Source organism: Chrysemys picta, chromosome 1 (assembly GCF_011386835.1).
Source record: "Chrysemys picta bellii isolate R12L10 chromosome 1, ASM1138683v2, whole genome shotgun sequence".
NCBI lineage: Eukaryota > Metazoa > Chordata > Testudines > Emydidae > Chrysemys > Chrysemys picta.
The window spans coordinates 66,482,636-66,510,137 of NC_088791.1; the positions used below are offsets into that span (position 1 = coordinate 66,482,636).

The window sequence follows — 27,502 nt, forward strand, 5'->3', positions numbered from 1 at the left end:
AGTGGAACATTTTTGTTTCTAGTGACTGACAGTTCTGGTGCTGTTCCAGGAAGTATCTATTGCACTGGTTCTCAAACTTTTTTGTATTGGTGACCCCTTTTACATAGCAAGCCTCTGAGTGTAATTAATATAAAAAAAGTGTTTTTAATTTATAACACTATTATAAATGCTGGAGGTGAAGTGGGGTTTGGTGGTGGAGGCTGACAGCTTACGAACCCCCCCCCAAATAATAACCTTGCGACCCCCTGAGGAGTCACAACCCCCAGTTTGAGAGCCTCTGACCTATTGTAACAGATTTGTGGACTTCATTATTCAAAGGAAGGAAGTTTTCAGATAAGAATAGATAAATTTCCCTATTTGGCGTACATTTTTATGTTTATGTGAATTAAATGTTGCACAGTAATTCTCTCTCTCTCGCTCAAATTGGAACAAGTGATTTTATTTTCCCTAGATGAGGAGCTTGGTTTTTAATGAGTTTTTCCCCTGCAGTTGGGTGGATTGATTTAAATCAAAGCTATTTAAACCATCAATTGTAATCATGATTTAAATCCGCAAGCAGGGAACCTTGATTTAAATAAACTATTTTAATCATGTTTTGCAGTAGTGCTTTTTTAGTTATTTTCCTATGGAAAGGTTGATTCTCATTGGTTGGTAACCCATTAAAACGTTAATTTTCAACTAATTACAGTTTTTTCTCTAAATTTGGTGCTGCTTTTTACAAACCAGGAGAATACATTATATCTATACACTTGTATAGTTTAACATATATTCATGCACATTCTTATTTTTTTATATTGTTAGAAAGTGGTGAATGATGCATTTCTTTAATTTTTTTATTCATGATTTGTGTCAAACTCTGGGTGGAAATTCAAATTCAATTAATGCACAAAACAGAAGTTTGAAATTGTTCAATAAAACAACTAAATGTGCTGGATACATTAAAAAAGTTTATGAAAACATATTTTGCATTTAAATGGATTTATTAAACAAAGGAAGTATTGTCTGTAGTTGGTGAATGGAACTGATTGTTTCTGGTCACTAGTCCTTCAAGATTTTAGAACTACTAGATCTCATCCTTCTACACCTACTTTTTATTCATAGCTTGGAAAGGGGAAAACAAGCTTTCCCGATTTTTAACTCCCATTGGTTTCTGAACAAGCTAGTTGAAAAAAATGAAAAAAATATTCTTTCTGCATTTGCAGAAGAGTCTGCTGCTGTAAAGTAATTTAATATGTCAATAAGCTCTGGTTACCAGATACTTAGCCAAAGTTTCCTACCAGATCAGTAGTCTGACTTTCTTTAAAATTTTGACAGCAAACATGTACTGCTTTAATTAATAGATTATAGTTAGCTCAGGCCTTAACATAAGTTGTTTTAATTTCAAATATAATTTTAAATAGGTTTATTTTTTAAAATCCAATTTAAATAAATCCAATTATTCTCTTTAAAATAAAATCTCCCCCCCCCCCCCCACCTTGCCAGGTAGTAATTAATCAGATTTGATTGTTCTGGATTGGAATGTGTGACAGTCGCAACATTCACCATATCAGTTGAAAAGATATGTTTAAACGTGGTGTTGTTTTTTTACTCCTACTATCATATCTTTGCACCTACAGAGGTATACTTTATTGAGTGATAGTCATACCATTATTTTATCATACTTAAGCCAGTATGTCATGAATCTGAAGTCAAAGCTACTAGTGTACACTTAATCATCAATGGAAGGTAATCTCATGTTTTTAATTATACTGTACATATACATAGAATTTTCTTGAGTATGTCATGCTTAACAAATATATAGTAAGAGTCTTTCCTCAATAAACCCTAGTTTTATACTGTTCAGGCCCCCACTTCCACAAAAATAACCTTGTTAGAAGATCATTTATGAAGGTTGGAAAGTCAAGGATATAGAAGTTAGGAAATTCCAGTATTTTGTCTTATTGATTTTACTCAAAATCTGTGTGTGTGTGTGTGTGTGTGTTCGCACACACGTACATATATATATCGCTAGTGTCTCTGTAACCGTGTTTCTGTTGCTGATACCTTGTCTTCCTTCTGAATCCTTTTACTGTACAAAGAGGGTCCTCTGCCATTGCTTTTTCTTTCATTGTTTGCTTTGCTACTGTTTATCTGTAGAATTGCACATAAAATCTCCTCAGTGCTGCAGTTTCATTTTAAGGTAATCTTCAAGAAGTGTGATCAACTTAATAAATGGAATCCTTTCTAACATCAGTGGAAATTACAGCCTGCTTAACAGCAGCTGTTGTATACAACAAACTTTTACTGTCTGGGTAGTCAAAGGCAACAGGTTACTCCTGTTGTGAGGAGAGGAGTGCAGTAAAATGGGCCAGCCCAGTTAAACAGACCTAGATTGATGGAAAGCGCTGCTCCTTAGGGAGCTAGATTTTCAGGGAATTTTGACTGTTGACACAGCTCATCGACCAAAATAGTCAACTGTCTGGTACACGTCCCCCCATTGATTCGCTGAAACCTCCATTGTTTATAGGGGAGCCAGTTGCTGCTGCCAGGTATCACTCAGCTGAATCGGAAATTCTCTTAGGAGAAGGAACAGTGTGTTTTCTCTCTTGAGAAAAGACAAAAAACATATATAGATAGAGAAGGCAAGGGTAAGAAAGAAGGAAATTGAAGAGATTACTGTTCTCACTAGTTAGGTTTAAGGGATCAATTATTACATATTATAGCTTAGTTGGAATATGCACTCCTTGAAACTGTTTCCTTATTTGTAATTACAGTGAGTCTTGATTTTTATTTATTTATTTCTGTCTGTGCACACTATAATTGGCAAATTTGAAGATACAGGTTTGGGCAGGCAGAGTATATATTTAACTTTTATAACCTTGCTGCTTAGTGAAGACTTTTTATGTACGAAATCTGTCTAAAATATATTTGGTACTCTTTCAAGATGCATATACATACATACACGCACGCTAACATTGTCTTCCCCTATGCTGACAGTTTAATTTGGTCGTCCAGTAGCTACTTGCATGTTTTTAGTCAGTCTGAGAAGTTTGACAGTGGGATATTCCAAATCTTATTTAACAGAACAACATATAAGGTAATTTAATATTGCAATGCAGTCACCGACTGTTCAACCTTGCAAGGTAAAATTTGAACGATAGCTTTTACTTTTATGCATCAGAATTCTGTGTAAAGCCTGTGTGTAGAAGTTCAGTAATATTTTGTCTTATGGTCTTTAAACATTTTGAAGCACAGTTTTTGTTTCAATAATGTATACAGTGTGACGGATTCAGAGGGTTTAAGGTCAGAAAGGGCTATTAGATAATATAGTCTGACCTCCTATCATAGGCTATTGCATTTCATCAGCTACCCCTTTATGGAGCTAAAACAGGGGTGGGGAACTTTTAGCTTGTTTGGCTAAAACGGGTGGGGAACCTACGGCCGGTGGGCTGGATCCAGCCCATTGGGTAATGTCATCCGGCCTGCGGCGGACCCGATTTTCTCCCCCCCCCTCCTCCGGGCTGGAGCCATGAGCACTGGCTCGCCCCATGGGGGGGGAAGGGGGAGGGAGTCCTGAGTCTCTGTGCCCCCTCCTATCCCCCCAGTGGGGCTGGAGCCATGAGCACCAGCTGGCCCCGCTGAAGGGGAAAGCCCTGAGCCTCTGTGCCCCCCTAGCCGGTGAGTGCTCTGTGATTGATTTCCCCAAATATGTCCTCCCTGAGTTCTTGATTACCAGATACTTGGACTGTTCCTCTCTGTTTCGTCACTCTCCAAAAGTGTGAAACCAGTCCCCAGTTCACTTTGGGATATACACTCCACACAGTTTGCACATCAGAGACCTGCTTAGGATAAAATTAAACAAAAAGCTAATTTAATAGAAAAACCACAGATTCAGAGATGAAATAATCAGGAAAAACAAACATATACAATTACTTATAAAGTCAAAGTTCAAGCTGCAACCTCAGGCTTTACACTTTCATATTAGATAAAATCCCTTTTCTAATAAGAGTTACCTATTGCCTTAAAGTAGTTTCCTAGCATAATCCTAGCTAGGGATCCAGTGTTCATGGACTGCCTTGAGACTGTCCCCCTTGTTCTGGATACTCTTTTAGTTCAAACCCCTTCCATTTTAAAAGGTTTTACATTATTTCTTTTCTCTTCAGTCACTATAGACTGTGGTTTTCTTTTCAGTTTCAAGCTCTTTCTGTTTGCTTTGGTGGTTCCTCACTCTTCTTTTCTGCTCTGGACAATGTCTAGTTGCTTGAGGCTAGTCTCATTGGGTTGGAGAGGTAGCCCCTCCCTGTCTGTCTGCTTCCCAGTGCTGTTTTGAGGTGATGCTGAAGTTGCATCACAGTTACCATTACAGATGGGTGGGTGGTACACATACATTCACACCATCGGTATACATATCTCATAATGTCAAGTTCCATGCATTACAAGCTTTCATAAAAGAACTTACTTGATGTACTTTTACAGTAAAGTAAAGTAGTTGGTTTCACTGATTACTTTTGGAGATTTAAACCTTCTGATCTCCCCTTGGTGTCTTTACCCTGATTGTCATAGTTGTCTTTTTAGAAAACATAGTGTTTTGGTTTTTAGTTATTTGTGTTTTTAAAAGACCCTTACTCTTAAAGGTGCTACCATGATGCCCTGGGGTGTAAGCAAAGGAGCAGCCCAGTCTCCATTTCTAACACATTTGAATGCTTGGGGTTGGTAATACTGTCTAGATTTCTAAATCTATTGCCAACATCTTATTTAAGGCTCCTTTGCTCATAGCAGTGACAATCACATGGGCTATAATATCCTACATCTCCTGTGAAGACATTATAAATCATTATTGCCCTCCTTCACAAAATAATACAAAACCAATGTACATTTCTCACCTGACAATGTTCAGCTGGAAAAATCTACATGCAGTGGTTCCCCAGTAATTGCTGTTAGATTAGTGTACTTGGTTACTAAAGACAGCTAATTATTCCAGTTAAAATCACCATCTGTATTTTAAATGCTGTTGATTAAATTTGATTTTAGGATCTCTGAACCTATATTTGTTGATGAATGGTAAAACATGTTACCTAAATTGTCCTTCCTTCTAGTAGATGAACCACTAGATCTGGGTACCTCTATCAAAAGCAGAGAGAGAAATCTAGTCAACTGTCTATTTTGTGTTTAGAGTTTTCCTGTCTCTTCATTAGAGCCGTCTACTTACAAACTAATCATTTAACTTTTAACAGAATTAATTGGTTTTATTTGTCATAAAACCTAAGATATACTAGCTTTGACGTTTGTTGCACTGAGTCATCAATGAGTGAGGCTTAGCACCATGCTAGTAGCCTACAGATATAGATCTCCCTCCAGAGCTACCTAAAGTAGTGTCTGTGGACCTGCCTACTAGAAGAAAGGGATTTTTAAGATAAGTAAACACATTTTCCTATTCTAATTAGCACATTGTCAATAAACTGATAGAAGATCCATGGTGTTACTTTCCATTTCTAACTTGATTATTTTGTTTTTGATGGTGAGATTCTGATCAAACAATGCATTAAAAGAGAAAAACCCTTCCTGGTTTCTCATGGTCTTAATTGTATTTAATTTCACTGTCTTTCCCGGTGGACTGAAAAATGTTCTGGAGTGTGAAAAGGTGTGAATATTTAAAATAGTGACAAGAAATTCCTTTTAATTGAAACAATTTTAGTTTAACTGTACAGCTTTATTTCAGAAATGGTAATAAAGATAGACGCTAAGGGCTTGTTTACACTAGCAAGCTTACAGCAGAGCAGCTGTGCTGCTGTAAAATGGCTCATGTACTGCTCTAAGCCAATGGGAGAGAGCTCTCCCGTCAACATAATACATCTCCCCGAGACATGGTAGCTACATGGGCAGGAGAAGCTCTCCTACCGACATAATTGTCTGCCGCTGCGCTTCTGTCGGTGTAAATTTATGTTGCGGGGGCGGGGGGGTGTTTCACACGGGCTAGTGTAGACAAGCCCTAAGTCAATGAGTGAGTCTACTTTTGATTGTAAGCTCTTGAGGTAGGGGCATTCTTTGTTCTGCTTATACAATGCCTAGCATAGTGGGGTCCTGGTCCATGACTAGGACTCCTAGGTGCTACAGTAATTCATAATATATGCATACTGCTGCTATGGTTTCTCACCTAGAATAGTATATATAGAAGAAAATTACTTTTGAGCTTCTAAATTGGTCAGAATTTTGTCTAAATTTGACTTGATTTTAGGTTCAGCACTATTTTGGATCTGATCTTTGTATATTTTGTGATAGACCCAGACCAGTTGGGAACAGCAGAGTAGTCGAAGGGAGATATACTGTTCACTGGATAAGCAGTTTTCTGTTCCCTGAGTGACCAGGGGCTGCTCCAGGCTAATAGAACACCTGACTCCAATTAACCTGCTAAGAGTCAGGTGAGGCAGTTAAGCACCTGACTCTAATTAAGGCCCCTCTGATGCTATAAAAGGGCTCACTCCAGTCAAGCCAGGGGGAGCCAGGGAGCGGAAGTGTGTGTGAGGAACTGGGAGCAAGAGGTGTGCAAGAAGCTGAGAGTGAGTAGGCGTACTGCTGGAGGACTGAGAAGTTACCAGCATTATCAGACATCAGGAGGAAGGTCCGGTGGTGAGGACAAAGAAGGTGTTGGGAGGAGGTCATGGGGAAGTAGCCAAGGGAGTTGTAGCTGTCGTGCAACTGTACCAGGAGGCACTCTAGACAGCTGCAGTACACAGGGCCCTGGGCTGGAACCCAGAGTAGAGGGGGGGCCCCCGGTTCCCCACAAACCTCCCAACTCCTGATCAAACACAGGAGGAATTGACCTGGACTGTAGCTTCTACCAGAGGGGAAGGTCTCTGGACTGTTTCCTGACCCACAGGGTGAATCTGTGAAGCGAGCAAATCCGCCAATAAGCGCAGGACCCACCAAGATAGAGGAGGAACTTTGTCACAATTTCTTTACTTGAATTAATGTATAGCTAACCGAATTCTAGTATAATTTTTGGACTATGTCATCTAGTTTTAAACTTTAAAAAAATGCTGATACTAAATGGGTGTGTTCTTAATATAGGCACATTTGAACTTTTCTTTAAGCAGGCGGTAGTGCAAACATTTATTTCTAAATGTATATGTATGCAGGCTTATGCATTTTTTAAAAATACTTTACTACTAAAAATATTTTAAACCAGCTGTGTTAGGTCTTGAGTCGATTAAAACAAAAGTCTGGCATCTGCTTTGCTCCAAACTCTTTGTCTTCAGCCATACGATCACATTGCTGAAGCTGTGGGAGCTGTGAAAAATCTATTTTGTGGGGAACTTGGGGCAACTTTTAATTTAATAATGCCCTTAATATGTAACTGACTTACTATTCAAAAAAAGCTTAAGTTTAACTGGAAACCTCTAAATTTTCTAGGAAGTGACTGTCATAAAAGAAAATTGCATCCACTTTGTTCATTCCAGTGGCTTAAAATTCAAAAGATGAAAGAATCATTATGAATGAAGCGTGAAATTTGTTTGAGAATAAGTTTAAATATAAATTCTATTCCCCTTTTCATCAAGACAGCAACCAAAAATAGCAAAGCATTTGTCACACTTGCATTACTAGGAGGAGGCATATGAACAGTGGAAGAGAATGAGGTTTGGGCCTCGACCCTGGCATGTACTTTTGCCAACTCTTGCAATATTTGGTATTTTTCTTAAAGCCCCAGCTCCTGGAGTCATGTGATTTTTTACATGAAAATCTCAAACATACATTTAAAAGAAATAAGTATCTAGCTTTCCTGGCTGCAGAGGAAAAACTTGAAAATGTGACCGTAAAGGCTCAAAAAACAGATGGTCAGTACAAAGACCCCAAATTTTATTATGTGTTAAACCAATCTCATAACTGTTGGGGGACTTAACTCATGATTTTTAGCGCCTTTTGGGACTTGGGACTATGATGTGTAAAGCTTCAATTTGATGCAAAAGACAAGGGGATTTGAAGAGGCAAATTAGTGTATTGACTATGTCGATCCTGCATAAATAGGGCCTTACCAAATTCACGGTCCACTTTGGTTAATGTCACAGTCATAGGATTTAAAAATAGTAAATTTTATGATTTCAGCTATTTAAATCTGAAGTTTCATGGTGTTGTCATTGTAGGAGTTGTGGGGGGTCGCAAGGTTATTGTAAGGGGGTGTTGCAGTATTGCTACCCTTACTTCTGCGCTGCTGCTGGCAGCCATGCTGCATTCAGAGCTGAGCGGCAGCTGGTGGCTGGGAGCCCAGCTCTGAAGGCAGAGCTGCTGCCAGCAGCAGCATAGAAGTAAGGATGGCATGGCATGGTATTGCTAGCCTTACTTCTGTGCGGCTGCCTTCAGAGCTGGGCTCTCAGTCAGTAGCCGTCACTTTCCGGCTGCCCAGCCCTGAAGGCAGCAGCGCATGGTATGGTATGGTCACCCTTACTTCTGTGCTACTGCTGGCAGGGTGCCTCCTTCAGAGCTGGGCAGCGGCCAACAGTCACTGCTCTCCGGCCGCCGAGCTCTGAAGGCAGCAACGAAGTAAGAGTGGCAATACTGCAACACCCTAAAATAACCTTGTGACCTCCTCCCCCGCAACTCCCTTTTGGATCAGCACCCCCAATTTGAGAAATGCTGGTCTCGCCTGTGAAATCTGTATAGTACTGTATAGTGTAAAAGCACACACAAGACCAGATTTCACGATCTGTGACACATTTTTCATGGCTGTGAATTTGGTAGGGTTCTATGCATAAATCCATCCAAATGATTTGATATTTAAATTTATTTTAGGATTTTTTTTCGTCTGGTTAACTGGGCCCATCTCTTCTCCCAGCACCCTCTAGGCCCAGAACTGTATTGAAGAGACCCCCTCCCCATACTGTGGTGGCTCTAGGACCCAGGTGGTGCCTCCCCTCCACCCAGCCATTGAGATTTGGGGGAGGGGTTGTAGAGAGGAGCCAGGTAGAGACTCCAGACGATATGTTAAGGAGCAGCTAAGCTCTTTGGGGCAGGGACTATCTTTTAGTTCTCCGTGTTTCTACAGTGCCTAGCACCGTGGTGCCCCATTCTTGGGTGCCCCTTAGGGAGTGCTGTAATAAACACAATTAATAATAATTTATTATTAAGCCAGAATTGTGGAATGTTGGAATCTGGCCTACGTTTTAATTCTGGGCTTCCACACAACCTGACACATGAGTGATGTCACCTCTTAGCCATAGAGTTGCTCTGAGTAGTGGCTTAAGAAATGCCAGTTATAATTAAAGCTTTATTTTTCAAAGTAACTTCAGTTTGTTCATGCAGAACTTTTCTTACCTTTTGAACTTTCAAACTGCTGGACTGAGCAAAATGAGCATGATTTTCTTTTATGCTGGGGACTATAAAAGGATTCTTCAGTCCCTCTATGCAACCTAAATTGGCTGCAAAGTTGAGTATGTTTAAAGGCTATTTTGGAGTCATAATCATATTTAAATAAGCTGTTTTTAGCCAATTGCAATCTAATTAGATGTTCTTTGGATTGAATATGAAAGTAAGTGCTGTTCTAACTAGAAAACTGTACTTCACTGTTTTTCTTAGTGTTGCCTGTCCCATGATCCAGATTTTTTCAGACTACTTTTTTGTTTGTTAGAAACCATGCAAATCAGAGAACAGCTACTCTGTATACAAGTAAATATTTAGTCCAAAAATTACTCTTATGGGCTGAAATTTCGACTTTTTAAAATGTTTTCGCAAATCAGAAACTGCAGTAGAAAAGGTTGTCTCGTTCTCTCTCTTTTCTCACCCTATCCCCCAAGTTTTCTTACTGGTTCTGCACCACCTGTATCTCATGTGTCATTATGAATGGGTCTTTGATTGTAGTATAAGATGGTGAGAGAGAATCTCCAATACATCTTTGTTATGTATGGGGGTTGGAATAATACTGTTGTGATGTTGTCCAGTGGGGGCCATTTGTTTATGGTACTCCTTAGAATGAACATAATGGTATTGTTCCTTTATTTTAGGCCTGGATGTTATAAGTTTAAGCCAGGAAGGAACAAATTAGTTCTGAATTGTGCTCACAGAATGTTTTGGTCAGGTACTTGAGAATTATTTGCATAGTTCTCCTGGCTAGTATAAGATATTAGGTTTAATTGGGGCTTGGGTTTCAACAAGCTGGCTGGGAGGCAGTCCTAATAAGACTGAGGTGATGCTGGTTGTTTGAGAGAAGTAGTGAGTAGGTATGAATGGTGACTGCCTTCATGATTGAGGCATCTTGCCTGTTCCTAGTTAACGAAGAGCATAATTTCAGGGTATTTCTGGATCCCTGATAGTTCCTGGAATTTCAAGTGGCTTTGGTAGCCAGAAGTGCCTTTGTTGGTATCTGCAGTAACTGATTATCTGATGTGGACCGTGCTGTAAGCATCCTTGCTTTTTGTAACCTCCAAACAAATGCGTTCTACCTGCCAAATGAAGATATCTTAGATATTACAGCTGTCACAGAATGCAGAGAGTTGTCTCTTTGCTTACTTGTATATATAACATAAACTTGAAGGCTGGCTGTATTATTTAGCTGGTGCTTGTAAACTAATTTTTGTACTATTTTAGCATGTCCTCTCTGGCTGACTGTCAGCCTGCGTGGAGCTCACAGCTGCTGGGCACACTCTTCTCCTCTGGCCAAGGGCTGACAGCAGGAGCTCGAGAACAAACGCTAAATAGCAGCCATGAAGCTGACAAGAATGACAATTTCACTGCTGGTAGACTTCCTGCTGTGAAGCTGAGCCCCGCCCCACACTGGGCTCACAGATGAGGGTGTCAGCCAGGTGGCAGGAAGGGGGGGCCTCCCACTTTGAGCCTTGCTGCCAGGGCAGGGAGCTGCGCTCAGGCTTTCTCCCATTCGTCACTGGGAGGTGGCAGCGAGGCTCCCAGCCAACAGGCGATATAAGTAACAGTGTCTGTATAGACACTGTGTTGCCCTAACTACGTGGACCTAAGCACTATGCTTCTCGCAGAGGTGGAGTTATTAGATTGATTTAGTGGGCAACTTACATCGATGGGAGCACCATTCTAGTGTAGACACTTGCATAGTTAGGTTGAGTAAGCTGACTTATGTCAACCAAACTCTGGAATGTAGACCAGGCCTGAGTACCTTTCCCGGGCCTGAAGAAGAGCTCTGTGTAGTTCAAAAGCTTGTCTTTCATCAATAGAATTTGGTCCAATAAAAGATATTACCTCCCCCACCATGTCTCTCTAAAGTTACTATTTGGCAACTTGACAATATTTTGTCAATTACATTATATTACTATCTTTGATCAAATTTTCATGTGTGTACATCTGTTTTAATTTTGGCATATACATTCTGTACAATAGTTCTGTATGGGATAAAACATTGTTTTAAACTGCTTAATAAACAAATGCTTAGAATAAATAAAACATTGGATAAGACACATTCTTGAGTAAAATGTTTTATAAATGGGAGCTAGCCACAATGGAGGAATAGAAACATTGCAAAAATAAAATGTTGTTGCAATATCGGCTCATACGTTGTGGGTAAATAGATATGTGAAATGACAGCAATAGGCTCTCAATCATAATTCATAGGAAGTAAATATAAAGATTGTGTGAAGGGAGGAGGGTTAAAGTTTTATTTTAATGTTTTCTTAACCTAGTTTTTAGAACTAAATTCCTTATTTTTAATAATAAAGGCAGAAGAGTGAAATGAGAGGGCTTGAGACCTTGCATTATTTTTGAAGTATTTTGCAGAATGTTAACACCCACTACCAAATTTAATTTTTATCCATATGGAATGTTGTTAGAAAAATGAGCTTTTTTTTCTCTTCACCTGCAGAGCCATTAATTATTATGCACCCCCTTAAAAATAGCAAATACAGAAATCCATCTTGCCATAAATAAAATTGGGTCAGTTAGAATAGCAAGGTTATTTCAGTTCAAGATTATAGCACGTGTCCAAGTGAACAAACAACAAATGAAAGCTTCTCTTAATTTGCAGTTTGTGACAGTCCCTCCCCCCCTTCCCGCCCCCAAAGTACCTTTACCAGCTAAGAACTGGAAACCTTTGCATCTCATAGCAATATGTATTGGACTGATATGGCCTGTGCAACAACCTTCTTGGAATGTAGGAATGTCCAGCCAATGAAAGATGGGGTGTGTGTGTGTGTGTGTGTGTGTGTACACACCCTTCATCAACCCTGAACTGCTTTATTTCTTTAGTAACTCGTGGTGATGCACACTAAGGTCCATAGCTCTGTTATATTGGGTATTGCAGCCTCTATGCAGTTTAGGGACAGAACCAAATCTGTCAGAATTGACAGCCGGTGAATGTCCTACCCCAGAAGTTCACTACAGTTTTATTTGCCTCCACAGTGACAGGCACAAACAAGCAGATCTCTCTCCTGCAGTGCTTTTTCTAAGGAAAATGCTAAACTTTATTTCAAATTTCTGACTATTTGGCTGATTAATTCCCAGCTGTGTGCCAGGGCTGAATTTCCCTTTTCTCACAATGCAGTTGGGTGGATAATTCTCAGCACCTGGTTACATTGTTCACCTTCATGGAGTGTAACATGGAATATTAATGCAGAAAAGACCAGATTACAGATATGTTGATTTTTGTGGCGTATGTGCATACACATACGTAGGGAAATTCTTCCTTTGGTGAGGAAGGCCAGCAGAGTATTGTTTTAACCACGATCAGGAGGTCTGCAGCTGTCCTAAACAATAGTTTATATACCACTCCTCATTTTTTTTAGTAAAATGTAATAGAGGGGTGGGGGGAAATATTGGGCTGTCATCACCTGCTGCTTCTGTGGGTTGCCGTGGGCTAACTATTGGCTGTCATTTCCAACTAAGGGCTGGTCTACACTTGGGGGGGGGAGGGTGGTCGATCCAAGATACGCAATTTCAGCTACGCGAATAGCGTAGCTGAAGTCGAAGTATCTTGGATCGAATTACCTGGGGTCCACATGGCGCGGGGTCGACGGTGAGCGCATTCGGGGATTGATATATCGCGTCTTAATGAGACGCGATATATTGATCCCAGATAAATCGATTGCTACCCGCCGATACGGCGGGTAGTGAAGACGTACCCTAACACTGTGGGTCGCCATACTTTAATGTCCAGGATATTGTCCCCAGCTTCTGACTTCCCTTCCAACCCTCCAAGCAGCTGGCCATGAAGTAATGAGAAGGCAAGTAACCCAGATATGGAAGAACTAAGCAGGCAGTAGGAGGCCCACCATTTATCTTTCTAGTCCCACTGTACACTATTTTATTAGGTCAGAAGATTCCTTTGTGTGCACCAATCCATATTTAACGTGGTATCACTAACAGAATTAAACATGGCTATCTTTCCTGGTGACCAGGGTTCAACATTTCTAAGTGGGGGATACTTTCCATTGACAGTCTGCTGTACAGGCCCTTCACAGGCAGCCAAGACCAGGCAGGCATCACCTCAGCCCTCTCCTTTGGCTATGAAAGCTCTGAGGTGGCATCATACCAACCCAATAAAAAGGAAAATATTCTGAACTGCTATCTGACATTCTAGGTGCCTCTATATGCTTTCACAAGGAGGGATAGTATTGCAGGTATGGTCCCTCTCAACCTAAAGATCCTATGTCCTAACTGGGTTCTCCCTGGGAAACTGTGTGGGTTACAAATCTGTTTCATGCAAATATATGGGGCTTTGAACCTTGAGATTAGGCACTCAGGCAAATGAGTTTCCAAGTCTCAGTGCTACAATGGGAAGCTTCATGGAAAGCTGAGGATACTCATAGTAATTGGAAATGTCTGCTTACAATTTTTGGCTTCTGCCAGACACTATAGAAAGAAATACATGTAATATAGCTAGTCGAAATTGTCTCTGAAGTACACAAGGGGAAAGACCACTCTGCAAGTTGTAACTAGAATAAGTACAGGGTGCTGAGGTAAAGTTGGCAGCGGCTCTCAATTGGCAGACAGAGAAGGGGGAGCCAATGGATGGAAGGAAAGAGAAGGGTAACATGCTGAAAGAATTCACATAGATATTGGAAGTTTTTTATAGTACATATCAAAATTACACTGCCTTACTTTTGGTAAATTCTGCTGCATTTACTGAATCTTATAATAAGAGGGTAGAACTAACATTTAAAAAACCAAAGATCTACTATGGCTTTAAAAGACTGTGCAGACTCTGTGCTCAAAAACTTAAAACAAAGTTTAAAAAATCTGTATAAAAATGTTTGGATGAGTAATATTCAGCCATTAAAATATAAAAAAATTTTCATGACACTGAAAGATATAGTTAAACTGACAAGAATTCAGAGGAGACTAATACAGTGATTAAGAGTCTGGAGGGATTGTTCTATGAAGAAAGATTAAAATAGCTTACACAGGTATGGATTGGCTAAATAATTATATCAGATGGGTTGGACATGGACATATCAATCTATAAGTATCTTGAAGGTGTGAACACCAAGGAAGAAAGAGTAAATTGTTCAGACTGGCACAAAGGAGTGGAACAGGGCATAGTGTGACTAAATTAAGCAAAGGAAAATTTAGTTAGAATATTAGGAAAAACCTAACAGAAAGATGTATTTGATTATGGAAAAGTCTCCCTAGACAAGTTGTGGAAAGACCATTGAGACAGTTAAAACTAGACATACAGAGGACTGAAAAGCAAAATGTATGGAACAATCCTATGCTACAAAGGAGGGATGGGCTACATGACCTAACTGGGTCTCTTCTGTGCCTAACTACTGGGACAATAATGTGGCTTAGACAGCTCAAAATCCTCTTGGAGTTGATGTCACCTGACTCACGTAGCAGATGGACCAGTCCAGCAGCCCACAATGGTGTAATCAAATCACAGGAAAGAATTGATTATATTTTATAAATTGTGTTGTGCATATTGCTCCAGTTCTCACAACAAACTTGTCTTTAAGGTTAATTTAGATTTCCTGCTCCATATTTAGGATTTATTTTAATTATTTCTATTTTTATCCCATTTAATTTTTATTATTTGTATTGTGGTACCATCCAAAAACTGCATTCAGGATCAGGGTCTCGCTGTGCTAGGTGCTTTACAAACACAGGACTCCAATCTGCAAGTAGTTAGTTCCCTAGTCCTGTAGACAGGACTGAGGAAGTAAATGGGGACTCCACATGTGATCTCTGGGTGTATACATGTGAGTAGCAGTAGGGTACTGTGTCCGGTTCTGGTGTCTACATTTTAAAAAGGATGTGAAAAATAGAGGGTGCAGAAAAGAGCCAGAAAAATTATTTGGGGGCTGGGCTTTACAGTGAAACACTTTTAATATAGTCTTTTTTAATTAGTTTTTAAGTCTTGACCCGTCTTAGTAGTATTTGTCTTGCCATTTTCTATTTTTCTATTTAATCTTAGCCTTATCTAGCTGTTTGAATTATACCCTTTTTAATGTAACGCTTGCCTTTTGCTATTGCATATTTTACCCAAATCTTTTCTATTTTTAATTTTGTTTTGAACTCTTGCCTATTTTCAAGGTGGATGACAGATGAATGATGGAAAGCTTGTTGTTGCTGCTGGAGGTGTTTGAATTGCTGTTGAACTTGGTAGAATGCAAGGTAAATCAGAAGAGTAGATTAATAGAGTCCAGAATCAAGGTGCTATGCCACTGGGGAAGCTGTGGTCTTTGAAGATTGTCCTGCAGTATATTGCCTATGTTGTACTGAAATATGATGGAATAAATGAGTGCTATCATCTGAGGACTTTAATAGAAACAGTGTGTATTTAAGTAAAATTTTAAACAAATGGAATGGTGAAGATTGAAAATTGTTTTTAACATACAGGAACTTGTGTATTGCTATTAAATAGAATAATTCATACCCAGCTCTCCCCTCAAATCCAAAGTATGGTTACCTCTTTTGCCACCTGAAGATATGCCAGAGTGTATTTACCTTACTTGATAACTTGATATATATTCCGAGTGGTAGAATTAAGGGAGTAAATGATATAGAGTGGAAAAAAGAATCATAAGAGAGATCTTATGAAAAAGATGTCATATATTTGGTAGGTTCAGCAGTGCATAAATCTTGGTCTTTATTAATCCCTAAGTATTTTGAGATTAATCTTAAATTTTATCAATGGCCAGTTCTCCACACTCTCTCCTATACCAACCCCTTGATAGTCTCTCTCTCCCGTCCTGTCCCCCCCCCACTCTTTTTTTTTTTTTAAACGAGCACAAAGGCATCCTCAAAGTGATTGCCCTTGCATGGTTTAAGTGTGTGTTTGTAAATGGCCATTAGTCAGGAACAGTTGCGAAACAAAATTTAGATAGCTTCTTGCAGTTTAATAAAATCATTATTCTCAGTTTTGAGAAAAATGCTGTGCTTTTGAAATCAAGAGAAGTGAGCTTTCTGGAATGGATGTTCTCAGTTTTACAATTTAATATACTGGCACTTCAAGATTTTCAGTTTATTTTTATAGGAGGATCTTCAGAGATCTTTCCTTACAGCTTAGTCTGTTCTCTTTCCTTCCCTCCCCCAAATATTTTCTCAAACTGTGTTGTTTTATGTACTATGACATTTACTTTGATTAACAATGTTTGACAAATACATAGGAAATAGCTCATCAGTTTTTTGGGGTTTTTTGGCCCAAATAGCTTGAAATGCTGCACAAATCTCTGCAACAGAACAAAAGTGCTGATCAAGTTTCAAAATTTTAAGTCAACCCCTGTGATTAGTAGTTTGGGAATTAAGAGGACAAACTCTTCTGAATTTGAGGGAATAACCATTTCAGTTGCCATCTAAGGCTGACTTTAAATGGACCAGCTGTCCATATTAGGAGCAGAGGGTTGCTAAGGTTACCGTGCCTGTTTTGAAGAAGAATGCAGCTGAGAGGGCAAGTTCTTGATGTGTGAGCTGAGGAAAGGAATTTAGTGTGATCATGCATCAGCCCTCCTAATCACATATTCAAAAAGTGCTGTGTGGGCAGTATGTAGAAACTACAATTGTGTGTGCTGGCACTTGTGTGTGGTTACAATAATTTTGTTTTTCTAGGAGTCAGATTTATTACAGTTTTATCATGAAAATGTCATGATTTTGTTCTGGGAAAGGGGTAGAGAGAAAAGCAGTCTAAATTCAACATAATTTGAATAATTAGTCTGTGAATGTATTTAATTTAAAAAAAAATCTTTTACTTAACACTTCTTATCAGAGACAAAGATATAAAGTACACTTTTTTTAATACCTTCAGCTCCACCATTCAGGATTTTAGATTTTATTCACCTTTCATAATCGGGCCACAGCACTAATCAAAACAATTTCCCAGTACCTTTACTTCCCACTTGCATCTCCTTCACTGTAGTTTTGGGTCTGCTTTAGTTTGATATTAGCGACACTGCTTTTTTTCCCTCAAGTACTTGTTCTCTTTTTGTTATGACTGATGCCAGACAGATGAAAGTGCAGGATTATGCTCAGTGACCCCACTCAGCTTTCTTAACTGTTAAAATGCCCCTATTGTCTCTCAAATAGACAAAATGGGAAGCTAGTTGCTGTTAGATCTTCATGAGCCAGAGAATGCAAGGCAAGAACTCAGCAGGACATCTTGAAGAAACAGTTAATTTGAAGAGAGGCTGCATATATGGGGATGTATGGGAAAGAACATCATGACCCTTCTGAATCTTCTTTCAAGAGTTTCTGCCTTTTTAAACATCCATATGCCCCTTTAAACTACTCTCTTTTCATGGGAGAAGTTTCCTCCTCTGAAACCTATCACTTTTTCTGTTTTATTTCCAAACTCCTAGTGAATGTTCCAGTCTGGGCTAATAAGCACAAATCTGGTTTTTCTTCAGATAACTCTTAAGAAGTTCACCGCTGTGGGCCAGCTCCAAGAGGCTTGCCTGCACAGCTAGTAATTACTGGTTGGAAGCAAAATTTTGATACAGAAGAGATGTTGCATGTGATGCCTTATCCCAGGATAACCTCATAGCAGCAACACATGCTCTCATGACCGTAAACTCAACTGCAGTCCCCTCTCCACAGGGCTTCTGCAGAGCTTGCAGCTTGTGCAGTATGTAACAGCACTTACTTATTTTCAGCATTTTACACCAGCCCTGCCTTCTTTATATTGCCCTAAAGTGGTGAATGGACTATATATCGATACTGTTGGTTTTTCAAACTCTTACACCACAAGCTGGTGAAATCTAAAGAATTTGGCATCATTCTAGGAAGACACTCTAGCCAGAAGAAAGACAAAGGTCAAAGTAAGAGCTACTTAAGTCTAAATAGGATACAAGACTTAATAGGATTTGCCACATCTGAGCAGCCAATGGTCCCTCTTTTCTTCCACACTGTATTCTACCAGTGTCCACTACTAAGTTATTCAGATGAAGCCTAGAGAAAGAATCTAGGGCCAACAAGTAAGATAGCCATCAACTAAGTTCAGAGCGTTGACTGTATTGTCACCTTATGCTCCTTATCTTCTGGAGGGAATAAGGTGGTTCTTAAGGATGGTCCCTTTGTTTTACTCAATAGCATTTTTTCTATATGGTAGGTTTCCCATCTGTTTCTGTCTATCCAATTGCTGACACTTAGTGTCTGGAGGGCTTTCCAGTTCTATCTGAACACAAATCTGTGTTCTGTGTAGGCCACCCAAAGACATCAGCATTCAGAGTACTAGTTTCTTGCCCAGAGAATGAAGTCAATTCCCATGCAGCCTATCTGCTGCATTATATAGCAGGAATCTGACATAATGTAGTCACACAATACAGTCCCTCATTTTGCAGACCTTCTTTGAGGTGTCAGTATTTCAATGGAAACCCTGCATTTCACTGAATATTGATAAATGGCACAGTGGAACAGTGATTTTGGTGGGAGTCAGGAAAACTGCAAGATTTATTTTAAATTACGTAGAAGCCTGGCTGTATTTTCTCCAGACACTACAGAGTTAGCACTTTTTTCATTGGGCTGTTTTTGGTAATAGGGTCCTTAAAGCAGATGGACTCTGGGTATAAATCTGTCCCATCTAGGTTTCATAAAATTGAGGTTCCAAGTAAAGACAATGTTATTAACCACTATCGTAATAGTCAAACAAATAAAAAGCAAATAAGGCCATTAAAAAAAAGTTGGTGGAGGGAAAGGAATGAGAGAAATATAGCAGGGACCAACTGTGATTGTTCTTTTCTAAGGGAGGAGATGACAACTTGCACTCTTTGCAGACAGATAAAAATATTTTAGGTACTTTTTAAAAAATTGTGAAATAAGTACTGGGATCAATTTCAGAGTATTTCCATGCTCTGGAACCCTCCTCAGTAAAGGCATGTTTGTTTTACCAACCTGAGAGGCAAAGGTTGGTTCATTGAAAGGCAGTTGGTGTATGACTGCAGACACCTGTCAAAATGAGGCCTCAGCCTCTAATATAGCTTGGGCCTATAGCATTAAAAGTTTAAAAAACCAGCAGTGTCAGTTTATGGTCCATCTGTCAATTCAGGGCAATGTAAAGAAGGCAGGACTGGTGTAAAATACTGAAAAATAAATGTGTGCTGTTGCATTCTGAATGAACTGGAAGCTCTGGAGAAGCCCTATGGACAGTGAATTGCAATTGAGTTTATGGTCATGAGAACATGTGTTCTTCTTCGAGTGCTTGCTCATATCCATTCCATTAGGTGTGTGCGCGCCGCGTGCACGATCGTCGGAAGATTTTCTACCCTAGCAACACCGGCGGGTCGGCTGTGGAGCCCCCTAGAGTGGCGCCTTCATGGCGCTGAATATATACCCCAGCCGACCCGGCGCCCCCTCAGTTCCTTCTTACCGCCCCTGACGGTCGTTGGAACTGTGGAGCGCTGCTTAGCTGTTCTCCACTCTCCCTAGCTTAGTTTGTTATTCGCAGTTATAGTTATAGTTATAGTCCTAGTGTTTATAGTTAAATAGTTCAATAGTTTTAAAAGTTGTTCTAGTTGTTATAATAGTTCAGGGGATTAAGGGGGTCGTCTCCCCCTTTCTCCCCCGGCCGCGGGGCCGGGCTCATGCCCAACGCTCCCGGCTTCAAGCTGTGCGCCTCCTGCGCTAAGCCTATGCCCACGAGCGACCCGCACGACTCCTGTCTGAAGTGCCTGGGAGAGTCCCATCAAACAGATAAGTGCAAGATCTGTAAGGCCTTCAGACCAAGGACCAAGAAGGAGCGGGACTTTCGGCTCCGGCAACTCCTGATGGAGGCGGCACTTAGTCCGGACGCTCCATCTTCAAGTCAGGCCCCGGCACCTAGCGCCTCGGTGCGCAGTGCCCCGGCGGCACCGGCCATGACGACCACGCGAGTGGCGTCAGATAAGCCTCCCCGGCACCGGACCTCGTCGGCACCGCAAGCACAGCAAGTGCCTCGGCGCCGGTCATTATCCCCAGGGCATAAGAAAGCCCATAAGACGGGGACCTCCGTGCCGAAGACGCTGGCTCCCCCAGTGCCGGGGGTAGAGCCGCGTCCGCCGGTGGAGCACCGGAAACAGGTGCCTCCAGCACCGTCGACTCCGGCGCCGAGGCCGTTGAGTCCGGTGCAGACGGCGTCTCCACCGAGGCCGGCGGTGATACAGTGCCTCCCGTCGACGCCAGAGACCTTCGCGGCGGCGAGAGACTTAATAGCTCTCACGGAGCCGGCACCGCCTCAACCACCGGCACCGACGGCACCGTTGCCTCGCCCGGTCCAGTTGAGGGGGAAACCTGCCTTGATGCGCCCTCCATCGCAAGGGCTGGAACCTCGGCACCGATCCAGGTCCCGAAGCAGGTCCCCACGCCGCTCGCAGTCCCGGCACCGAATATCACCTCGGCACCGGTCGTACTCGCGGCCAAGATCTTCTTCGCGGCACCGCTCTACGTCTCGGCACCGCTATGATCGTCGGCACCGATCAACGTCGAGACGTAGTTCTCGGCACCGCTACGGTCGACGCTCGACGTCGAGAGGCCGCTCCCGGTACCGGGCATACTCCAGGTCCTCGTCGAGGTCCAGATCCGACTCCCGGCACCGACGAGGTCATCGGCACCGGTCGCGGTCCCGGCACCGATCGCCGGCACCGCGGGGAGATAGATCATCTCCGGACCGGCACCGTGCGGCACCGCAGCCCACGGGAATCGTCTCGACGCTCTCGGCACCGCCATGGCCATCGAGATCGGTGTCTCTCTCCTCGGAGGACCTCTCGAGATCGGCATACCCCCCTCAGGGGCAAGCCGAGGAACAGGACTTGGGCCATTGGCAGAACATAACAGAGGACCATTCTCATGGCCCATCTCACTGGTCGTTTTGGACCCCGTGGGCGTACCATCAGGCGCAAGGGGCTCCAGTTGCTTCGACCTCTCGCTCCGGTCACTCTGCTAGAAGGGCCCCGGAGTCCACCATCTCTCGGCCTCCGCCAGGGGGCATGGAGGCTTCCGTGTCCGCACCACCTGACGCCCTGGACTCAAGCGCAGGTGATGCTCCGGCCCAGGAGCAGGGAGACCAGGACCCTCCCTTGGATCCTGTTCCACCGGAGGGATGAGGCAGTGGCGGGCACATCGTGCACAGGTCCACCTCCAATAGATCTTCAGGCTCACCAGGATCTTCTGCGTAGGATGGCCCGTAATATGGACCTGCAGGCGGAGGAGATAGTGGAGGTGCACGACCCCATCGTGAATATCCTCGGAGCGGATGCCCCATCGAGGGTGGCGTTACCCCTTATCCGCACGATACAAGCCAATGTATCTACGATATGGCAGACTCCTGCCTCTATCCCACCCACAGCGAGAGGGGTGGAAAGGAAATACTTTGTCCCGTCTAAAGACTACGGGTACTTGTATACCCACCCCCAGCCGTGTTCACTGGTGGTGGCATCAGTGAACGCAAGGGAGCGCCACGGTCAGCAGGCCGCAGCGCCCAAATCAAAGGAGGCTAAGCGCCTCGATTTATTCGGCCGTAAAGTTTACTCAGCCGGAGGGCTGCAACTTAGAGCGGCTAACCAACAGGCGCTCTTGAGCCGCTATAGCTTTAACTCCTGGAACTCTATGGGGAAGTTCAAGGAGTTGGTTCCCCAAGAGTCCAGGGAGGAGTTTGGAGCCCTGGTAGAGGAGGGTAAGAAGGTGGCTCGGACCTCCTTACAGGCCTCCTTAGACATAGCGGACTCTGCTGCGAGAACCCTGGCCTCAGGTATCGCTATGCGGAGGATCTCCTGGCTCCAGGTTTCGGGTCTGCCTCAGGAACTGCAGCAAACCCTGCAGGATCTACCCTTCGAAGGACAAGGGTTGTTTTCAGAAAAGATGGACTCTCGCTTGCAGAGCCTCAAGGACTCCAGGACGATCATGCGTTCCCTGGGGATGCATGTTGTGGGCCCTCAGCGCAGGCCATTCAGACCGCAGCCTCAGCGCTTCTACCCCCCCCCCGCCTCGTCAGAGACAGGACTCGGCCCGGAGGCGAGGGCGAGGTGGTAGACGAAGGTGGACCTGCCCTCAACCCGGTCAGAACCAGGGGCCACCTAGACCACCTTCAGGCCCCAGGCAGAACTTTTGAAGGTGCGGTCGAGGACGGCGCCCCAGTCATCCCCCAGGATCCAGCCCCCTCCTTTCGGGATCGCCTTTCCCATTTCCACCGTGCCTGGTCCCTTATAACTTCGGACCGTTGGGTCCTTCGCACGGTGGACAGGGGATATGCTATCCAGTTTTCTTCAATCCCCCCCTCCTCCCCCCCTTCCCAGTCCCTCTTCAGGGACCCTTCTCTCGAGCAACTTCTTATACAGGAAGTTTCCACGCTCCTTGCTATGGGGGCCATAGAGGAGGTTCCAGTGGAGTTAAGGGGCAGGGGATTCTATTCCCGTTACTTCCTCATTCCCAAGTCCAAAGGAGGTCTGCGACCCATCTTGGACTTGCGCGGACTCAACAAATTCGTAGTAAAGTTGAAGTTCCGCATGGTCTCTTTGGGGACCATTATCCCTTCCCTCGATCCTGGAGACTGGTTCGCCGCCCTCGACATGAAAGATGCATACTTTCACATCGCAATTTACCCGCCTCACAGACGCTTCCTGCGGTTCGTGGTAAGCAAGGTGCACTACCAATTTGCAGTCCTTCCCTTCGGCCTATCCTCGGCCCCAAGGGTATTCACGAAATGTATGGCTGTCGTGGCAGCGTACCTTCGTCGGCAAGGGATACAGGTGTTCCCGTACCTAGACGACTGGCTGGTACGCGGTCGCACCAAAGAGCAAGTTCGAGCTCACGTCCACATAATAGTGCACACATTCAACAAGTTGGGCATCCTACTCAACAAGGACAAATCCACTCTAGAACCTACCCAGAGAATAGAATTCATCGGCGCAGTTCTAGACTCCAGGCGTGCACAAGCCATCCTGCCAGACAACCGCTTTTGCACCATCACGAGCCTCATTCAAGGGCTCAAGGCCTTCCCAACTACCACGGTGAGGTCGTGCCTTACCCTGCTGGGTCACATGGCTTCCTGCACGTACGTAACCAGGCATGCCAGACTTCGGCTTCGCCCACTCCAGACCTGGGTGTCATCAATATACCGCCCACATCGGGACAGCCTGAACATGGTGGTCACGGTCCCGAACTCGGTCCTGACCTCCCTCACCTGGTGGCTAGATCGCAATGTGGTTTGCGAGGGGATGCCGTTTCACGCCCCACAACCCTCTCTGCACCTGGTCACAGACGCTTCATCTCTGGGTTGGGGCGCCCATCTCAACGAACACCATACCCAGGGCCTGTGGACTGCACCTCAGCTAGCCCTGCACATCAATGTTCGGGAACTGATGGCGGTGCGCCTGGCGTGCCAGGCATTTCTCAATCTCCTACGTGGCCGCTGTGTGTTAGTTCTCATCGACAACACCACGGCCATGTTTTACATCAACAAGCAAGGAGGAGCACGTTCGTCAATTCTATGCCAAGAGGCCATTCGCCTGTGGGACTTCTGCATCGCCCACTCAATCCATCTCACGGCATCGTTCCTCCCTGGAGTCCAGAACACTCTGGCGGACCGACTCAGCAGGTCCTTTCAAACACACGAGTGGTCTATCCGTCCGGACATCATACATTCCGTTTTCCAGAAGTGGGGGTTTCCCCAGATAGACCTGTTTGCATCTCGAGACAACAGGAAGTGTCATGTGTTCTGCTCCCTGCAAGGTCGAGCTCCGGGCTCCCTCTCGGATGCGTTTCTCCTTCCCTGGAAAGACCACCTGTTTTATGCCTTCCCTCCGTTTCCTCTGGTCCACAAGGTACTGCTCAAATTGCGCAGAGACCAGGCACAGGTGATTCTGATCGCCCCAGCGTGGCCGAGACAACATTGGTACACCACGCTGTTGGAGCTCTCGGTTCAGACACCGATCCCGCTTCCATTATGCCCGGATCTCATCTCTCAGGACCACGGTCGCCTGCGTCACCCCGACCTGCAATCACTCCACCTCACGGCGTGGCTGCTCCATGGTTCACCCAGGCAGAGCAGCAGTGCTCGCACTCTGTCCAACAGATTCTGCTGAGCAGTAGGAAGCCCTCAACACGGACCACATACTTGGCCAAGTGGAAGCGGTTCTCCTGTTGGTGCGAACAACGAGCCACGTCCCCGTTGCAGGCACCTATTCCTCTCATTTTGGAGTATCTCCTCTCCCTAAAACAGCAGGGGTTGGCGATATCTTCAATTAGAGTTCACCTGGCCGCTATATCGGCCTTTCACCCAGGGGAACTCGCGTCTTCGGTATTCTCTAACCCGATGGTCGTTAGATTCCTCAAGGGCTTAGACCGGATGTACCCACAACAACGTCAGCCCGTTCCGACGTGGGACCTCAACCTGGTTCTCTCCAAGCTCACAGGTCCTCCATTCGAGCCACTGGCCACCTGTTCACTTTTGTACCTATCCTGGAAGACAGCCTTCCTCGTAGCCATCACCTCAGCAAGGCGCGTTTCTGAACTCAGGGCGCTTACATCCGAGCCCCCTTACACGGTTTTCCATAAGGATAAAGTGCAGCTTCGTCCACATCCTGCCTTTCTCCCGAAGGTGGTTTCTCCTTTTCATATCAACCAGGATATATTTCTCCCGGTCTTTCATCCTAAACCACATGCTACTCGCCAGGATCAACGTTTGCATTCTCTGGATGTACGCAGGGCCCTGGCCTTCTATATTGACCGCACAAGGCACTTTAGAAAGACGACGCAACTCTTCGTTGCAGTGGCCGACCGAATGAAAGGCTCACTGGTCTCCTCACAACGCCTATCCTCCTGGATTACGTCTTGCATCCGGACTTGCTATGACCTGGCAGGTGTCTCAGCACCGCACCTCACCGCTCACTCCACGAGGGCCCAAGCTTCCTCGACTGCTTTCCTGGCGCAAGTTCCGATCCAGGACATTTGTAGAGCGGCGGTTTGGTCATCAGTCCACACGTTTACAGCTCACTATGCACTAGTGCAGCAGTCCAGGGACGATGCTGCCTTCGGATCAGCGGTTTTGCACACAGCAATGTCTCACTCCGACCCCACCACCTAAGTTGGGCTTGGGAGTCACCTAATGGAATGGATATGAGCAAGCACTCGAAGAAGAAAAGACGGTTACTCACCGTTGTAACTGTTGTTCTTCGAGATGTGTTGCTCATATCCATTCCAAACCCGCCCCCCGTCCCCACTGTCGGAGTAGCCGGCAAGAAGGAACTGAGGGGGCGCCGGGTCGGCTGGGGTATATATTCAGCGCCATGAAGGCGCCACTCTAGGGGGCTCCACAGCCGACCCGCCGGTGTTGCTAGGGTAGAAAATCTTCTGACGATCGTGCACGCGGCGCGCACACACCTAATGGAATGGATATGAGCAACACATCTCGAAGAACAACAGTTACAACGGTGAGTAACCGTCTTTTGCTGCTACAAGGCTACACTGGGATAAAGAAAGATGTAATCTGTGCAAATTGTGCAATTGTAAATTTGTTCTGTGTCTAATATGGCAACTGTTGTGGCAAACTGAATGTTCCTTAAAAGGGGAATGTTTGAAAATAGGATTTCATAACTCATGAACTCAATCCTTTAAAAACGCATTTTTTTCTCCTTAGTTCTGTGAGAGCACCCAGTACTAAAGTATTTTTCATTAAGTATGTAGGTTGATTTATAAAATACACCCCTTATGTGCTACTTAAGTATTTTTGCAACACAAAAGAATTCGGTGTTAAACAAGGTTCAGTAAAATGGATGTAACTAAACAAATAGGAAGTAATCTTAATGACTAAAAGTATAAGACAGTTGTGGATGAAAACAAGACATGTCAAAACTGAAGGGAAATTAGTTACAATGTAACTAACCTGTAGATAATCTTAAACGAGATTTTTTTTTTTTGTAATAGGTCAGGCCTCAAAAATCCAAAACCAAAACAAAAAACCTCTTGTGCTCAAATTTAATGACTGTGTTGTAGGAAGAAGTCAGCTAATGGTGATATGAATCAGTAAATGCTGCTGTTAGTGATGTGACATTCCATATTCTTGAGATCAGAGCTAGTTTACTGTTAGAAAACTGATTTTAGAAGTATATGAGAAGCTTGTTAAGGTGGGACAACAGTAGGGATTTCACTTTCCGAAGCCAATCATCCAAGTATGGTAGAAGTGTATTTCTTGTCATCTTGAATGTGCTGCTACTACTATCAGATACCTTGTGAAAACTCTTAGGTTGTAGACAAGTTAGCTGTCCCAGACAAGCGGCAGTGATAGTGGTTGAACTGAACCTGCGGCCTAATCAGCACACAGCTGTGGCCCATGTGACCTCCTCAGGGCCATACAGGTAGTATTGGATGAGGCCCACAATGGTAAATGGATTGAGAACCACTGATGTATTCTGTGGGCTGGATGAATCACTACTTGAAAATAAGCGTCCTGAAGGTCAAAAGCAGAAAACCAATTTTATGCTTCTAAAGAGTTGATTATGGAAGCTAGTATCACCATTCTGAATTTGAGCTGAATTTTAATTGTCTGAGGTCTAGGATATGATGCACTTGCGCACACGCACACTTTTTTTTTTTTAAATAGGCAAGTAGTGTGGCTAGAAATCTTTTCCTCTAAATTCTTGAGTTGGTAATTCTAATGCTTCCTAGCTGAAATAAGGAATCCACTTTCATCCCTCTTCTCCCCCCCCCCCCCAATGTGAGATTGGTTCTTGCAGAGGGATGGGGAAGGGGGCTAAAAAGGGGGCAAAGACTAGAATGTAACGTTATAGTTATTCATGCATAAGATACCTACATTTAAGACTATTTTATGCAGGAATTGTTTGGCAGAGAATAAGCCATTTCTTCAGCATACAGCTCTTTAAAAGAGTTCTACAAGAGGCAGTGTACAAGCAGCAATAGGGTTGTCATTTTTAGAGCTAGCCTAATTTGAGTTCTCATTAATACTGAGTTAAATATTAAGTATTAAAAATGGTCCATTTTTGGGCCCCTCCATGTCATTTTTCAAAGTGGGATTTTCACCATCTCCATGACAACTAGAGCTGGATGACCTCTTTGCTCTAAGGCTCTGCCTGCATGCTGCGCACACACAAGATTATTGCAGGAGCTTCTGCAGGATTCTTAAGACTATCAACTGTGTGTCTCAAATTCTTCATTG

General features: G+C 43.6%; 1 protein-coding gene across 3 annotated transcripts in view; it reads left to right on the forward strand.

Moving 5' to 3' along the window:
* FRS2 (fibroblast growth factor receptor substrate 2) overlaps positions 1-27,502 on the forward strand; it is a 94,699-nt gene that overhangs the window by 29,255 nt on the left and 37,942 nt on the right. Inside the window, exon 2 of one of the 3 annotated variants that reach the window (XM_065558802.1) lies at positions 15,460-15,540. The exons of the other annotated variants lie outside the window; for them this stretch is intronic. The gene's annotated coding sequence lies outside the window, so the exon portion shown is untranslated. The remainder of the gene's footprint in view (positions 1-15,459; positions 15,541-27,502) is intronic. 3 annotated transcript variants of the gene reach the window in all.